The 14,940-nt window shown below is 35.6% G+C and overlaps 1 long non-coding RNA gene across 1 annotated transcript; it reads left to right on the top strand.

Moving 5' to 3' along the window:
- The first annotated feature begins 7,612 nt into the window (after positions 1 to 7,612).
- Positions 7,613 to 9,924, top strand: LOC142641756 (uncharacterized). Its single transcript, XR_012845454.1, has 3 exons — positions 7,613 to 8,288; positions 9,276 to 9,623; positions 9,700 to 9,924. It is a non-coding gene; the product is annotated as an uncharacterized LOC142641756 (long non-coding RNA).
- The last annotated feature ends 5,016 nt before the right edge of the window (positions 9,925 to 14,940 follow it).

The raw sequence follows: 14,940 nt of genomic DNA on the forward strand, positions 1-14,940 counted from the left end.
CAATTGATTAATGCATAAGCTCATTAGTGAAATCATGTTTATTAAATAGTAATATTAAAGTAATTTGCATCCACTAATACAATAATAATGAATTAACACATACTCAATAATGTAATTTCAGAGATAGAGAAATATTGACTTATCTTGTATGTTACTAACTCCAGCCGTGTAGTATCAATGGAGTGATGGCAGTCCAATAGCATGATAACATGAGTCCAGCAATGGAGAGGCAATATACTATGATTAGTCATTCCATGGTGACTTTAGATTGAATGGGGAGATAGATGCAACTAGAGGGAAAGAGTGTATGTCCAGCCGAGTGCAAAGGCTAGTTAAGCTTATCCTCGTTATCATGCATTTAAATGAATTTTCCCATGATAACGCTCTTTAATTCTTAGAGAAGTATGAATGATATTGGATTCCAAGAGAATGCATTTCGTAAGATAAATGTGTGCCTTCCACGAGGAGGACTTTAATATGAGATATGTATTCTTTCTAGGAGAAGGGCTTTAGTATTAAAAGCTTATTCCTTCCATATTAAGGAATATAGATACTTTGTGGGATACAGTGTTTGTAATATGTATGGGAAATATGTATTGGAAGTATGTATGGATACTTTGTAAGAAATGAGTTTGTAAGATATTTGAGAAATATAAGAGATATGGATAGCAAAGATAGTAAATATTTGATATTATAGTTCCTGGACAAGTTGTATGAGATTTTGTGTTATAGTAATGTGTTGTGTTGCCTTCGAAGAGAATAGATTTTGTAAGAGAAATGGAGAAGAGTATGTACTTAGGTGTTTAGAGATATGGGCAACAAGATAGTAAAATTTCAGAATAAGAGAATGAGAGGGTTGTGTCTAAGATGGGTTCTAATGTGTAGGAAAAATGTGTTTAAGGCTTAACTTAGTCCTCTTTATATAGAGCAAAGTCTAAAACAAAATCAAGATTAGTTGAAGAAAAATCAGCAAATAAGGAAATATTTTTAGTAAGAATGAGTGGTTTCTTGAGTGGGTTTTGGTTTTTTAGCCAAAAGAGGAAAATCTGTAAAGTTAACAATTGTCACAGCTGTCTTTGCTTGGACTTCAAATAAATGATGTCGGCTTGCTGATGTCATATTATTGGAGAGAATATTTAGCATATCTTTTATGGATTTGACTAAAAATTGTAAGATCTCTTTTGTGAAGTTTTGCTATTTTTAGTATAGTATCTGGCCGCTAGGATTGAGCTAATCTTTGCATTAAATGATAAGAATTGAGGATTAATTTCAACCAATAAGATTTGGACATTCATTTAAGGCTTGGATCAGAATATTAGTTGGTTGGGGATGTCAGTTTAGGACAAGTGCCACTTTTTGAACCCATTAATGGTTTCTACTGGTTAAGTGTCCTCTTTTTGAAATTATATGTTTGGTCCATGGTTCTATTACAATACTATTTTAGTAAGTAATAAACTAATTGATTGATATTTAATGAAAGTTTAGATATCTAGTTATGGTTTCTTTATAATGTGACCAAATCATGAGGAGCAAGAAGAACATTTAATGCTGAAATCAGGCAGTTGATAGAAATTATTTGGGTTAATGTTGAATTTAATGCTAGATTATGGAAATTGGCTAAGATATTTAGGTATTATAGGAAATTAGAGATAGCCAATCAAATTTAACCATGTTTTTGGGCTAGATTTAGTTTTTTTTTTTTTGTTGAGAAACACACACACACACACACACACATATGTATAGGGGAAGGGGGATGAAATAAGGGAATATAGCTTATATGAAATAATAAGATGGTTAGATTTCCAATTTTTTATTATATGATGAGCATTAAGTTTTAGGTAAAAGAGTAACTGGGAGTTTTATCATTTTAAGTCCCACGTGATATGAGATTCTCACCATAGACTACCTGTTGCATACTAACCCGTCAAAGTTTAGGGAATTGGAGAAGACATTGTCAAACAACATGTTTCTTTCATCAACTTTAAACTATGAAGCTTTTCTAAACATACTTAGTGGCATTCCAAACCACAATTCCCAAAGTATTCTTAATGAGACTCATAAGCATGGATCATGAGCTAAAAATGAGATGGTTTTCCATGAACTTGAACTGTGAGCTTTGATGTTGTCTTTTGTAAATATGAGCTTTCATTGGAGAAACTGCTTTCCATGAGTATGAGAGAAATAATATGAGCCATGAGCCTTGAATCATTGCTTGAGCCTGATCCATATAGTGATGTTGATAATGTTGTGGGTCATGAGCCCAATTGATGAAGTAGAAGATCTTGTGGGCCATGAGCCCAATCCATGTAGTTGAATAAAATATAGGTTTTTTTGGGCTTTTAAGGATATTTACCCAAAAATTCATGATAATGTTGATGTGGCGTGATTTGCCAAAAAAATAGTGCCATGTGGCATGTGAAAAGAGTCCTCGACAAAGTTTTATCTAAACAAAAAAGAATAGCTATAGGTGGTTTGCCATCCACTCATTTCTTTTTTAAATAAAATTTTATAGACTGAATTTTGTGTGTGTGTTTATATAAATTAGTTTTTAGTTTAAGTTTTGTGAAACATATAATATCAAATAAATGAGTAATGTTAGAAATACAAACTTTTTTATAAAATTATTTACAAATTGTTAATGTGGTAGTGAGTGGTTATTGGTAAACGAAAAATGATGTTAATGATAAGTCTAGATGAAAACCAATAATAAGTTAGCCATATCAACATTTTGTAAAAATGTTGTAAAATAGTTTGTGGCCATAGCATTATTCCAAATAAATATATAAGTAATTACTACTAAATAAATTTATAATTAAAATTTATATAATTTCATTACAATTTTTTAATTATTATTTTCTAATATTTGGTTGCTTAACCCAATTGATAGCATTTCTTTTAGTTGTATTATGTTAATTTTATCCAAATCATTGAGTAATTTAATAAAATGGTTTTTATTTAACATTATTAAATAATGTTATGGTTAAGTGAAGCTATAATACTACATTTTATAAATCAGTTGCTATCTCTATGCATAAATAAAATATTATTTAATTGATATTTAAATATATAAAAGACTTTTAAATACACTCAACTGCCTTGCATAAAGAAAAGAAAAGAAAAGCCCTTGTCTGTACGCTACAATGGTTTGAAAGTCTGGGGAACATCCTCCATGTAGAAAACCCTCCTAGTTAAAATATGCGTTGCTATCATACCCATACCTACGATCAAGAAGCAAGCATCACTGTAAGAGAGGAAGAAAAATCTGCGTAGGGCAGATGCATATAGAATTCTACTGATGAGTAGGGTTTGGAGTGACCTCTCTCAATGTCAAAGAAACTTGCGGGTTCATGAGTACAAAAAGGAACTTAATCCAATGATCATGTCAATTTGTTGATAAAAAATTCTACTGGGACCAATTCCACACAAGTGGTACATGCTCCCAAAATGCAATTTTTATTTCATCTGCATTATTAATTCTCTAAAGTGACACACCTGATTTAAGATTTCAAATCTCAGTAGCCTCTGGATTCAGCTATCTCAGGGGTCACTTTTGAGAATTTTCCTAAGGTGGATGTGGAAATATAAAATAAATTAATATATACGTAAAGGCGTTGAAAACATTAATTATACTAATTGACATGACAAGTAAGCTTTCACAGTATGTGCATTGTAGATCGTCATTGTTAGTGTATTCTTTTTTTTTTTTTTTTTTTTTTTAGAATATTAAGTATTTTTAACACACACGTATGAGAAAAGATGAGAAAATTTTAAAGAAACTTACAGTGGTGGTGTATTCTAGATGTAGGAATGAAGAAAGTATACCATGTAGTGGGTATACGTAACATCTTTTTCATGCATAGCAGGTGGGTCGCACACTTACAATTTTTGGTGGAGAACAACTCTAGTGAATCCTACATGTTATATTATCTTATTCTTGTAATTATACTTAACATCACCATACTGTACTAACATGAAATATAAACCTCTTTGAATTCGTTTAGCACAAAACAATTGCTACGCAGAAGAATATATTTTGTTTTTGTCCTTTAACTTTTGTTTGTGTACGTTTTTAGACCCCTAAAACACAACCGGTTTAACCTAATTATTTAGCCAAGTGATTAATTTAGATAAATTATGCAAATCTAGATTAACACATAAATCATATCATTGTAAAGTGCAGAAAATAAAGAACACAACAATATGAGAACACAGGAAAACCAAACCGGTAAAAACCTTGTAAAGATTTAACCTAGCTATCCTCAAGGTAAAACTGAATCCACTATGAAAGAATTGAAGTTTACATAATAGCGACTTAGACCACTAACATCCTATTGCTACCTCGACTAGGAAACTTACTACCACGATCACATGACAGCTTCGAGTCCACGAACTATTTTTTTCTTGAATCCCCAACAAGCATAAGCACTCCCGCTTGTATATCTTTAAGCTCTTGAATCTGCAACTGAATTGATCACCAAGCTCTTGACATCAATCTAGATCTTGATAACCCTAAGTGTATGTGAAGGCAAACACCTTTAGATCTCACAAAAAATTCACACACACAGCATAACGAGCATCCTTAAAACTTGGCTAGGGTTTTCCCTTTTATACATAGGACAAAACATAAAATCCTACACGAAAAACGGGCTTGGGTTGAGTTGGAAAATTCTGCAGAAAAGCAATCTGCACGAGCTTCGATCGATCGAGTCTAATTTTCGATCGATCGAGCCAGACAGATTTACACAGTAAATCCTGCATAACATTCGATTCAAACTTTACAACTTAAACATACTTTGAGCAAGTCTAAAACAAGACTAAACGTTTTGATCATGGTTTGCCAACATTAAAAATTGAAGTTCTAATACAATTAAACCTAAAGTCTTAGAACCCAACAATTTGTTCTTTTCAATGTATGCTCTTTTAAGATGTTCCCATACGAGAACTACTAGTTTATGTTTATTATGAATATTCAAACTGTTTCAAATTCAAAAAAACAACAAAAATTGTGACTTTGTGATTTCCAAGTAACTTGAATTCACAATTTCAATTAATTTTTAGGATGTGTGTAAAATAATTTATGCACAACAACTTTAACACTAATTTCAATACATCCAAATAAGATTTCTTTTACTATTTGTTGAGGTCCAAAAAATCACAATGATGTACCAAGGCCCAAAACAGCGCAAAGGATTGAAGCCTGAGAAAATAATAAAGCATTTGAGCTTCCAATATAAAAAGGGAGAGAGGTCTAAACCCACTAAGGGTCTGTCAAGAAAGGCCCGAGCCCATGGATGGGCAACTTTCGACCCCCACAAAATAAGGGAAGGAAAAAAGTCCAACACAATCATTAAAAGTCAGAAAAATCACTAGGGAGCCTAAAATTACCGGGCCAGGATACTTGGGAACTCCCAAGAGCTTAGGATCCTCGGGACGAGCAGTAAGGCCAGGTTTGGATTAAGACAAGTCAAGGGGGGTATGCCAAGAAGCACAAAGAACAAGAGCATATGTGTCCCTATCAGCCACCTAATGATGTAGAAAATGAATCAGAAGGCTTGGGAACCAACAACTCATGAACAAAAAACTGGTACCTCAAGAAACCCAGAAAGAAGAACCATGAAGAAAAGTGGCTGGGAAACTTTCAACTTGGCAGGAAGGAATCAGCTCACTTGGGAAAAATGACAAAGGAAAGGGCAGCCAAAAGTTGAATTTGAAAAGGTGGGATCTAGAAGCCTTGAAAGAAGAAAGACCAAAGGTCAGCTCTGTTGGATATCCCAGAACGGAATGTCAGCAAGAGGCTTTTGAGGAAGAAACCCCAAAAGAAGAAAACAATGAGGAATGAGGAAGGGACCAGCCACCAACGTTACTGGCACAACATTGGTTTTGGTACCCAGAGAAGCAAATGGAGGGAATCAGTGGTACCCCAGAAACCCTAGAATGACACTATAAAAGGGGAAGTAGCTACCAGCGAAAGGCATTCATAAACAATCCATTAGAGTGAAATTCTTGAGAAAAAGCTCTGTCAGAATTTGAAAAAGAGAGAAAAAATAGGGAAAAAAGAGGGAAATACCGTCCGATATCCTCAAGCAGCCACTAGAGAACATACTTGGATCCAAAGGGATTCAAACTTTGCAAGTCTTAGAGGCCTGAAAGGCCATCTAAGTCTGTGATTTTTGAACTTATTTGGACCTTGTAACACGTTCTAGTGAGCGTAGTGTATTATATTATTTCAAGAATCCCTAACGTTTTATTTTGTGCCTTTCTTTAACATTTCATTCCTTTGCTGCCTTCTTATTGTTCAATGCATATATTTCTCGTATGTCAGCATAAATGTGTTGTAAGATTTGTGCTCGGTGCTCCCCTTGATTCAAAACCAGCCCAATTTTATTGCGGTGAACCAAGCTCAGTTCCTTAAAACAATAATATTAGGCCCAGGATCTTCATTCATACTTGGGCCTGTGTCCTAGAAGAAAAAAAAAAAAGCATCCATACACCATCATTTTTGGTAAGCAATACTACCATAAATGTCCTAATGTTAAGACTTAAGACCAATAAATGTTAAACAAATAGTGGCTTAGCAAATTGCAAGAAACCTCCTATCAGAAAATGCAATTAGCCTGTGGGGTCATAATGAAGGACTGTTTCAAGGTCTTCCTCTACCTCCCTAACTTGAACAGTGGCCTAGGTTGTAATAATAAATAAATAAATAAAAAGAAAAAAGAAAGGACTATCAATTAGCCGACAGTGGTAGTTGCTACTACTACTCAAGAAATGTCCAGAATATTTGCTGCTATCCTAAAACACGGTTACATAACCCAATTGCATGGTGGTCAGACGTTTGAAATTTGCAAATCTTTCTAGGGACAAATTCCAGTAACATCTACAAATTGATAAACAAATAAATAGCCTAGGAGACTATTATGGTTCTTCAATTTATTCATGGTGTATACGAAAGCGAGGAAAGTTGGTAATTAGAACATTTACATGTTAGGTGTTAAAAGATTTAGGGTTTGTTTGAGATCCATTTATTTTGCTGAAACTGAAAATTTTCTGCTAAAATTACAGTATATAAAGGTAAAAGTCATGTGAAATAATACAGTGAGACCCATGAATAATACTAAAAAGGGCAGTAAGGCCCATAAACAGCAACAAAAATAAGCTGAATAGTAAAATAAGTTAGCAAAAATAATTTTTGCCAAACACACACTTACAACCTCAAAAAAAAAATTGAACAAATTACAACTTACCTACCTGTAGTTTGGCCGAAATTTAAATTATCTACTTTGGTTTAAAAACAATGCTAAATATGTAATTTTGTTTTACATTTATGTCTCCTTTATCTAAAAACACAAAAAACATAAAAATATCATATAAAAAAGAATCAAGATAAACATTTATATCATGGGATTTCAAATAATAGGTAAACGACTTAAATTTCAATCAAACCAGCAAGTTATAATTTTCCCAAAATATTTTATCAATTTTAACTCACTATTTCAAAAATCACCCTACATCCCATCCGTTATTTTTCACATCACAGTCAAACACTGTTCATTTATTTATTCTTCTTTCTTTCCCTCTCTCACTCTGAATAAACCCAACAACCACCAAAACCACCCTCGCTAGCAACTGCCACCTAAAATCAACCCACCATCGTCACCAACCATCCTAGCTCAAAGTCACGACCCAAAATCAATTGACAACCACCAGATGGAAACCCACGACCCAAAATCAACTACCACAGCCATATCAAACACAGACCCATATGAACATACACACGAAAATTTCACAATGGTCACAGAATCAGCCCCTATACTTTGTAAGTCACTCTGGACATGAATGGTGAAAATAGGACTCTTAGAGTCAGCTCCAAATGGTTATAACTTATCTGTGATTAGTTGGGTGAAATTTAATTTCAATCTGAATGAGAGGAAGCAAATGTGAGATTAAGCCGACTGAGTGGGAAAAATGTATGAACAATTCAGTCAGCCTTTGCTTTTTTCTTCGGTCAAAGCTGAAACGGTTTCGTTGCCTTCATAATACAACTTGGCGCAGTTGCATAGTGGTGTTTATTCTGTATTGTATACTAATGCTCTTTGTGGATAGATATGCAAGCATCATATTTTTTGGCCGTGTTATGTTGTTTCTCTTTTTTTACCTTGTCTTACTATCTAAATATCACCCATAAATCTGTTTATGTAGAAAGCTGCAATCAAGAAGATGGATATGCAAGCATCAAAAGAGTTTCTTGCTGAATTAAAGTTCTAACACGTGTTTATCACTTGAACCTGGTAATACACTCTTTTCTCAACAAAGAGAAGAGAATATGATTATTGCTTGAGAAGATGAAATTTGAATGAAAATGTTTTTTCTTTCTGCAAATAGATATAACTGATATTTCATCTATTTAATTAGTTTCGACAATCTCTGGCATGTTACTTACCAAAGAAAAATCACTGGCATCAGCTAGAAATCTGTCTAGAGCTGCTTGTCTTCTTATTTTTTCAGAGAATATGAATATCATCATATCATTGCATTCATCTAAACCTGACACTGAATTTCACATGGTTCCCAAGTGAGGCACAATTGGCCCTTTTTTTCAAAGACCAAAAGCTTATGTTGTATGCTTACATGCACAGCTTAAGTATCCAGTTTATGCTTGTGACTGTAGAACAGTCTTATTATCTGTTGTAGAGCTACCAATATAGATTACTGTATCAATTTAAGCCTTTACATTGTTATATTATATTCCGTTCAGTAGAAACACACATAATTTTACATGTTCTTTGCTTAACTGCTTGGGACTTGAAACGCTACTTCTCTGTACTAATTACTTATTTATTTCAAAGGTCAGCTATGCATTTACTCTACCATGAATACCTTATGTCCCCCAAACCAAGCACAAAATTAGAATTAAAGTTGTTGCATCGAATTTTAAATTACAAGTAAGACCTTATGGATTAGTTATCAGAGGATCAGGAAGCAGACCAAGAAGATGTTGAAATTATTTTCAGAAGAGATTATTTGATCCTGGTAAAAAGCTTTATTTTTCAAAAAAAAAGAAATTAAAAACTTTTTTTATTCATGTAAAGTAACCACTTGATATATAAAATCTTTTGTATGGGAGGATTTTTCTAAGTCCCCTGCCTATATAATTCCTTGGTCAGGTTATGCAAGCAATGCAGTTGTGCTTTTTTTCTCTCAAGGATGAATGAGTTTTATGAGATTTGGTTACTTCTAAACTTCTAGATACCATGCATTATTTACAATCAATGCAGGTGCGCTTGATTGGATATTGCGTTGAGGGTTCTCTTTTTATAGTCTATGAGTTCATTGAGAATAGAAATTTAGGCCAACATTTGCGTGGCTCAGGTGAGCATATATGTGCACTGACAGCACTGTGGAGATCTATTTTAGCATCATTGTTCTCAAAGAAATGGTAAGAGTTATGTTTAATTGTTCACGGGGAATAAGCGCTCCCTGCCATAGCCTGCTAGGGTGCAAATAGCTCTGGATTCAGCAAGAGGTCTTAGCTTGAATATATTCTTGAGCATACTGACCCAGTTTACATCCATCGTGATATTAAATCAGCAAATATATTGATAGACAAAAACTTCAACGCGAAGGTTACATTTGCACCTCTATTGTCAGTATGGAGCTTAAAGCCTTCTCACATTTAGTACTGACATACATATGTTGCAGGTTGCAGATTTCGGATTAGCAAAACTCACAGAAGTTGTTGGAAGTATATCATTCCACACACGTCTCGTGGGTACATTTGCATACATATCGCCTGAGAAAACTAATGTCTTTTTCATCTACTTAGGATGTCGGTTTGTGCTTAAACTTTCAGGATTGATGGTACCTGACATTGTACTTTGGTTGACTTAGGAGATCTAAGCTATCAGAATGTGTGAAGAACAGTATATATGCTGTACAATTGGCTATTCTAAAATGCTTCTGATAGTTCCCCCCCCCCCCCCCCCCCCCCCCCCACCAGTATATAAATTTATGACTAATAGGGCCATTAGATTATATATAATTGTTTAGTGCTATCCTCTTGTGTGTGTGTATATATATATATATATATGTGTGCGCGTGTATATACATTAATAAGAGGATTCTCCTGTTTCATCTTCAATTTTTGACGTACTAAAATATCCTTATATAAATTCTAAAATAACATACCTTTTAGTTTAACTTTTTTCCTATAAGAAAGTAAAAAAATGTTAAAACAATAATACTATCTCACATATAAAAGACAAAAAAAAAATCATTATTCTTAACACCCATTTGTATTCAAATGTCTAATTCCTATCTGTATTTGATATCTATTTAAATTCAAATACTTCAATTATGACAAACTGTATTTGAATCCAAAAACTTTTTTTCTCCTTTCTGGAGCTCTCCCTCTTGTGTGAGCACGAGTATTCCCTCCCTTGGCGGTGTGTGAAGGGTATTTTTAAGATTTTTTAGTTTTTTTGAGACAAAATGGACGATGATGTAGCTGATAGATTGGAGAATATGAAGTTAACAATTTAGGAGGAAGAAACTATCTCCATTTCGGATGATGGAAGGTTGGAAGCCATTGAGAGTTGCAATCTGAGTTTGATTGGGAAGTTCCTTACATGTAATCCCTTTAATAGAATGGCAGTGAAGATTACAATAAGGCGAGCATGGGGATTGAATGAGTCAATGCAAATTTTAGAAGTGGGGCCGAATCTCTTTCAATTCAAATTTCAATCAGAGTTTGATATGGATCGGATCATGAAAGGAGGTCCCTGGTCATTTGACAATCAGCTATTATTATTGCAACGGAGGAAGAATGGCATGACTGTGGGAAATATTCAAATGGAATCTGCCTCCCTTTGGGTCCAAATTTGGGGTGCACTATTTGATATAATTTCCCCTCAAGTAGCGAGGGAAGTGGGGAGTATGCTAGGTGAGGTTGAGGAGTTTGAATGGAAGAAAAGGAAGGAAGATATCAATATGTTTATAAGAGTACGAGTGGCTCTACCAACCACAAAACCTCTCCATCGAGGAGGGTTTATTGCTGGATTGGATGGTGAGAGGTCGTGGATGTCTTTCAAATATGAGAGATTGCCTATGTTTTGTCACTTCTGTGGAATCCTAGGTCATGATTTGAAGCATTGTGCAGCCCATTATGCAGTTGAGAAACAAGGAGGACATGTTAAGTATCAGTATGGTGATTTTCTCAAGGCAACTGGGAGTCGTCCAAGGGCTTCAACAAGTAAAAATGCAAGTCCTATGTCCAATACGGAGGAGGGTAATGGAAGTGAGGCAAAGCAGACTTCAGGCCAGGCGGAGCAATGTGTGTTGCAGAAGGCGATGGCGGCGAGGGAGACCAGATCAGGAAACCCGAGTAGTATGGATAAGGGTTATTCCGTGAATCAAGGGATGGATGCTAAAAACATGCATGATAACAGTGTGAATCATGAAAGTCATGCTAACGTAAAGGAGACTAATGTTGAGAAAGGGGAATTAGGTCAGGAAATTCTGCACACTAGACAGTTTACTACGGAATTAAATGTTGATATTGATAAGGGATTTACTCTTTTCAAACCGGATGAGGGGCAATCAGATACTATTCCTGTGGAAATCCAAAGTCATGCACTATCTGATAATAATACAACACTGGTCATGATTAGGCCAAGTAATTCTAAGCCCAAAGGAACTTGGACTCGCATTAATAGAATGGACTTTGGTTTGAGTGGCTTAACTAGGGCTATTACAATACCTGGCCTGGGCAAAAGAGACTCACGTGAAGTACAGGAAGGGCAGAAGGATGAACAAGCTATCAAACGAGGGAAAGTGAGTAGTGATGATGGAAGCATTGATTATATTATTGGCAGGGGTGGAGAGCCATCCTTGTCGGGAGTAATGAGGCTATTAAGCTAGAACTGCCAAAGGCTTGGGAACCCTTAGACAGGTCGAAGCCTTCACAAGATTGTGAGGGAGCAAGTTTCCACGGTTTGTTTTCTTATAGGGACAAGAATGGATAAGGAAGGGTTTGAAAATTTGTATGGAAATTTACCATTTCAGAATAAGATTATTGTTAAACACCCTAATTTGGGTGGCCGGTTAGCACTATTGTGGAAAAATAATATTCTTTTGGAGATTATCAACTTCACTGTAAACCATGTCTTGGCTAAAGTCACGGAGGCGAATGGTTTTGTATGGTACTTGACCGCTTTCTATGGTTGTTCGGATGCATAGCAGAAGGAAAACTCATGGAAATTATTGAAGTATTTACAAACCTTTGTGGAGGGACCATGAGTGGTTATAGGGGACTTTAATGCTTATCTACATGCATCAGAGAAGAAGACAACCACAAAATTCACAAATTGAAGCTTTTAGGGAGGCTTTGGATTCTTGTCACCTTCAAGACCTTGGATTTTCGAGATATCCTTACACTTGGAGTAATAAGAGGCCTGGGGAAGCAAACACCAAGATTCAGCTTGATAGAGGTGTGGCAAACAAAAAATGGATGGAGAAATTTCAGATGACAAAATTGTACACCTGTCAACACATGCATCGGACCACCTACCCATCATGCTCCATATTCAGACTTACTCTCAGTCTAGGCAAAGACGTGAAAGGAGATTCAAGTTCGAAAAGGCTTGGCTACTTAGGAGTGAATGTGAAACGGTAGTGCAGGAGGCTTTGGGGAGAGCAGGTGAGGATAGGCTTAGGTTGGCATCAATACATGAAAATATTAAAATGTGTGGAGCCGAGCTTATGGCTTGGGGTTCACCATCGACTGATCCAGACATTAAAGCAATTAAAGAACTCCAAAAGAAGTTGGATTTTTTAAATGAAGTCGAACCTACAGAGGCTACCAAAGTTGAGTACTTGGAATTGAGTAAAAGGATGGATGAGCTATTACAAAAGCAAGAAATATTTTGGGCTCATCGGTTTAGAATAAATTGGTTAAAACATGGGGACAAGAATACAAAGTTTTTTCATGCTAAAGCCACACAAAGTAGAAATAAAAATAATGTAAGTGGTATCCAAAATGCACAGGGGCAGTGGGTGGAGAATTTGGAGGAGGTGGTTGAAGTAGCTTTAGCCTACTTTGATAATCTTTTTCATGCTGGTATGGGAGATCAAATGGTGGAGTGTCTGAATGCAGTGCAGAGCAAGGTAACTGATGATATGTGGGAGGTTCTATCCAGTGAATTTACTGCTAAAGAAGTGAAGGTGGCTCTATTTCAAATGGGACCACAAAGGCTCCAGGACCCAATGGTATGAATGCCCTATTTTATCAAAAATTTTGGCATATAGTGAGTGATAATGTGTTTCTAGTTGTTTTGGATTTTTTAAATAATGGGAATATGCTACCTGAAATAAATCATACAAACATTGTGCTTATCCCTAAAGTTAAAAACCCAGTGAAAATGTCTGATTTTAGACCAATAAGCCTGTGTAATGTGATTTACAAAATTATTTCCAAAGTGTTGGCAAATAGATTGAAACAGGTACTCCCTCAAATTATTTCACCCACTCAAAGTGCGTTTGTACCTAAGAGGTTGATCACAGACAATGTATTGGTGGCCTATGAGACACTCCATACTATGCATTCCAAAAAAAAAAAAAAAAGGATCCTTGGCATTAAAGTTAGACATCAGCAAGGCATATGACTGGGTTGAGTGGCAGTTTCTTCAGAGCACTATGGAAAAGATGGGATTTCCAGTTACTTGGATAGAAAGGTTAATGAGTTATGTAACAACACCATCCTTTTTTATTCTGGTGAATGGGAAAGCTTATGGCATGATTTACCCATCTAGGGGAATACGCCAAGGGGATCCTTTATCACCATATTTATTCCTATTGTGTGCAGAAAGCTTCACTTCATTGTTGGCACAAGTAGAATCAGAAGGAGGGATTAAAGGAGTATCCATTTGTAAAGGTGCACCAAAAGTCACTGACTTAATGTTTGCAGATGATTCTTTGTTGTTTGTTAGGCAACTCAGGCTAAGGGAGAAACTATAGCAGAGATTCTCCAAACTTATGAAAGAGCTTCAGGGCAAAGTATAAAATTGGATAAGTCTTCAACTTATTTCAGTAGTAATACTTCAGACAGACAAAAACAACAGATCTTGGAGATTTTGGGAGTCAAGGAGGTGAATAGAATTGAAACTTATCTTGGCTTACCAAATTTGGTTGGGAGGGCTAAGTATCACACTTTTTCATACTTGAAGGACAGAATATGGAAGAAGCTTCAAGGTTGGAAGGGCTTGTTGTTGTCAAGAGCTGGGAAAGAAGTTCTCATCAAGGCTATGGCACAATCCATACCTACATACACAATAAGTGTATTTCAACTCCCTTTGAAATTATGTGATGAACTAGATGCATTGTGTGCTAAATTTTGGTGGGGACAGATGGGTAATGAACAAAAAATTCATTGGAAGAGTTGGGATAAATTAACAGCTTCAAAAAAAGAGGGAGGAATGGGGTTCCGAGTAAGAGCTTTTAATCTAGTTTTGTTGGCCAAGCAAGGGTGGAGAATTGTTCAATGCAAGGACTCTTTGCTGTATCAATGTTTTAAAGCAAGGTATTTCCCGCATTCATCTTTCCTTGATGCTAAAGAATCACCAAATTGCTTATATGTATGGAGAAGCATGATGACTGTACAACCTATTCTTATATCCGGACATTGTTGGAGGGTGGGGAATGGTCTCTCAATCAATGTTCTAAAGGATAGGTGGATTCCCAACTATCCAACCAACAAAATTTTACATTCGGTTCATGGGGATGTGGATGACATGCTGGTTACTAATCTGATCAACCTGGAATTACATAGTTGGAGGAATGAGGAAGTCATGGCTACATTTCACAGGGAGGAGGCAAAAGCTATTTGTCAAATTCTATTGAGCCGAAGAGATGTTAATGATGCTATAATTTGGCTGCATAATTCAAAGG

This window comes from Castanea sativa, chromosome 6 (genome assembly GCF_040712315.1).
Source record: "Castanea sativa cultivar Marrone di Chiusa Pesio chromosome 6, ASM4071231v1".
Taxonomy (NCBI): Eukaryota; Viridiplantae; Streptophyta; class Magnoliopsida; order Fagales; family Fagaceae; genus Castanea; species Castanea sativa.